At 40.5% G+C, this 4,041-nt stretch overlaps 1 long non-coding RNA gene across 1 annotated transcript; it reads left to right on the plus strand.

The window, feature by feature from the left end:
- Positions 1-1,720: 1,720 nt before the first annotated feature.
- On the plus strand, positions 1,721-3,608 carry LOC147693245 (uncharacterized). Its single transcript, XR_015299097.1, has 5 exons — positions 1,721-1,778; positions 2,469-2,528; positions 2,640-2,759; positions 2,838-2,929; positions 3,289-3,608. It is a non-coding gene; the product is annotated as an uncharacterized LOC147693245 (long non-coding RNA).
- Positions 3,609-4,041: the final 433 nt, after the last annotated feature.

The raw sequence follows: 4,041 nt of genomic DNA on the forward strand, positions 1-4,041 counted from the left end.
CGCTGCGGGTTGGATCCAGCAAACCATGTGAGTGAGAAATGTATGTTATTAGTTTTGACAGATATCATATGAGTCCCTCACAAGTAACAGGTCCACAATTGTCTCCTATCTTTATTAGGAACCAAGCCTCTCACTGTAGCCCTTGACTCTGTCAGGGCAGCGAATCAGAGCCGTCGAGGCCTACTCAGCGGAGGTGGTGTGGGCTGGAATCACCATTCACTGGCACGCAACAACAACACTCAATAAACCAATATCATTAAAAAGGAAAAGTACATTTATTACACATGCTACTAAATACGACAGATTCAAATACTAAAATATACATCAGGTAGATGCAAATACCATTGTAGGCATCCTTTTATGACGTTTCACCCCTATTGTGTCTTTTACCCCCTAATCACCCCCCATACTAGATGCAACGTCACAATATCAGGTGGAGTAATTGTAAACAAGGCAGTCCTACTGGTTTCATCAAAGCGACAATACAGTGCTATGTGAGACAAGTCCACTGGCTGTGGCAAGGGGTCACTACTTTAATAAAACGGTCATTTCATGTTAGGCTTCACCAATAAAAACAATGTAAATTTTATCAATTTTTAAAAACATTTATTATTAGTATAGATTTACAATTTTCATGATCACACATTGTCAATATATATTTTTTAAATAAAGCATTTAAACTAAATTTAAAGACAATGTCCTCAGGTCACATTATGTAGCAATGGTTCCAACCAGTAGGGTTCGCTACACTCATGAACCATTTTACAGATGCTCAGGCTTCACAAATCTTTAAATGGACATATGGCCAAAAAAAAGGAAATCTAAAAGAAATGACCAACTGCAGAACTGCAAATATCATATACCTCATCAAGTGCCCGTGTGAGATAGGGTACATAGGAGAAACGTCCAGAGAATTTCGTACGAGATTCTCTGAACATAAATCTGCAGTTAGAACTCAAAAAACAAATGCTCCTATGGTACCACACTTTCAACAATATGGCCACACTGAGAAAGATATGAGATGTCAGATCTTAGAACGTATCCATGTACCACCAGGAAAAGATTCGATGAGTGTCCGAAAGAAACGCAAGACATTCTGGATATACCATCTTGACACAGTACGATATGGACACAATGAAGAGATTTCATGGATAGTGACCTTATAACAGCATGTACGACCCAGCTCTAATATTTATCTGTCTACATCTAGGGAATCTGTATATGTATAAAATAACCTCTTCCTGGGCATGTAGCCCATGAGTGCAGTTTGATGATTATCTTTTGTATCATCTAACTATGGACCTCCACAAATTCCACAGGCCCCCATTCATCGTTTCTCTTTTCAAAACTGTTACCTGTCAATCATTAGTCGTTCTTCCAGCCCCCCTTCTTTTATGTAAATAACTTTACAATGAATATTTTTGTCGCTTCCATTCCACAGTATTTGGAGATTAATTATTTCATTGTATTTATCTATCCTTTATTTTCCCCTTCACTACTATTCACAGACCGATCACGGGCACTTATCCCACAATGGCTCCTACGATCTGCTGTCTGTGTAGTCCCTCCTCTGTGCCTAGTCACAGCACTATTTGAATTTACGGGCTCTTCTACGAGTCCTACGTTTCTGTTTGCACTTACTCAGCTGCAGCCTATTCCTTCTAGCAATCGGCGGGAACTGCCTTATTTAAACTCGGCATCCCCACCCCCAGTAGTTCACTTCATCTTCGGACAGACCCAGGAACCCCATGCTACGGCGACAGCCCTCGCCTAAGAAGGTAAGAATCCTGCCTAGCCCCCCACGCACTCTTAGCGCAAGGCACCATGCGGTTTTTTAATCATCCGTAGCCTCAGGACCCCTCCGCACATGCTGTATATATTGTGGCGAACCACTGCTTATGCCTCACGTAGTCACCTAATACCCTGACAGAGTAATGCGCTACAAAACTCAGGGAATGATCGGCGCCTGACTATATTTTGTTCTAGTCCAACATTTAATCTCTGTTAAAGTATTCGTCATAATAGCACGCATGCGCTGATATAGTTATACTATACCAATCCGTTTAAATGGGCTCGGCACCTTTACAAAATGCGTTGCTCTCACCCTTCTAATTTAACGAGCGTCTATTTGCTTAAAACTACTCATTGCTCTCTACGTACTAACAACCCCGATAGCTAGAGCTAAACCATTAGTCAGGCTCCTCTTTGCGAGTCTACGCGTGCAGTTCCAATTATACTGCACTTAGTCGCGCCAATGTGTTACTTGGGGCCCAACTCTTATAATCGTCAGCAATGGTGTCCAATATGTTCACGTCTCAGCGCCCTCCGCTCTGTATTTCTATCTACAAGCCTTGCATTTCCATCCGACTAGGCTAGTAGAATCTCAGGCTATAATCTAAATGTTTACATCTTTAAAATGCGTACCTCTTATAAAAGAAATTTTACAACAACCCATTATTGTATTACAGATGTAGAGGCTGCCCCACATCAAATTTCAGACATCGGGAATTATAATGTCTAATGTCCAGGTATATCCAACACTTTCTACCCTTTTTCATTTCTATTCATCGCACTTACTTTTGTCTTAATATCTTTATGGAATGAGAGCATTAATAGATATTCCATCTTCTTCTATGCAGAATTATTAGATGACATACCACAACCACATACAAGCGCCTTATTTTTATATTCATCTACCGGAGCAACTATCTGCTACCAACCTGTGGATCTTGTGACATAATGCACTTTTTGCAGCACAGGTAATATTCCATTGCATACTCCTCGCACATCCACCCCCCTGCCTGACATCTACTCACCAGTCTCATTATTCTTTTCAGAAATCTTTCCACTAGCAGCAGTTAGAGGGAGTACCCACTGCCGCTTTCCCACATATGTCCAACCTATGTGTATCCATGTGAATCCAAAATAGGTAAAAATGCCCTCTTGCTTTCACTATCAAACACCCTTGTTTCACAACTTTGGGAAACAGAGTACTACTTATCACTAGCAGATTAGAATGACCTCACTGGGTGCAATCATGCTGTAACCTCTTTGGTTAACCTTCTATCTCCCTGCTTTGTTTCTAAGTCTTCATTTACAAGAGCCTATAGTAATAAGGTTATAAGTGCTATACTAGAGCAGTCTGTGTAAATACTTTATAAAATATTTATTTATTCTGACCGCTGTATGTACAGGATGCTAATTTTTGTAAAGCTTATAATTAATACTTATGTTTACGTAAACCTTATTGAATGATTAAATATTCACAAATGTTCTCTTTATTTTCAGAAAAAGAAAAAATATTGCAATGCTCCTGTCTTTTTAACTCTTGTATAGATTATGTATATATGTTAGTCTGTTATCTGTTTTTTCCTGGCCCTGAGGAAGGTGATACCATCACCGAAATGTACGTCGGCCGTACATCCATAATAATCTGGATATAGATTGGTCAACGACACACAGACCAATGATCAACTGGCAGAACTGTTAAATCTAGGTTCCAACTGTAAACTATCAAGTACACCTTTGGGTTATTGTCCTATTGTGCTTAGTTTTGTTTCTATGTTGTTAGGTATTTTTTAAACTACTGCAGAGGTATGACTGGTATGTGAGAGCGTATGTATGTATGAGGTTCCGTGACGATTTGAACCCGTGTTTTCAACATCGTCGTAAATTCATAATTTTGGTATCAGTGAACCGCAAATGATCCATTTAGCATATCCTGGTGTTTTCGCTATGTTACGAGCAAGAGCACTCCTGTTATAAACACATTTCTGATTCACCCATGGCATCCATCTTAGAGTATGGCAGCCATTTTGTATTCTTGCCCTCACATAGTCAATGGACACACAGTGACCTCTGATCAACCCATTCTCACTTAAGGACACGTAAGCCTTAGCCGGCGATTCACCTTGCTAGTGACACGTGCACTTTAAGACAGAAACGCTGTGGCCGCATGACTCGGCAGGAGCTGCCTCCCCAGCCTGAGGCCAGTCCTGCTATACTGGTTCTCGTGTTCGTTGGCCTGATCATGATTAGGCG

The sequence above is a fragment of the Lissotriton vulgaris genome, chromosome 8 (genome assembly GCF_964263255.1).
Source record: "Lissotriton vulgaris chromosome 8, aLisVul1.2, whole genome shotgun sequence".
NCBI lineage: Eukaryota > Metazoa > Chordata > Amphibia > Caudata > Salamandridae > Lissotriton > Lissotriton vulgaris.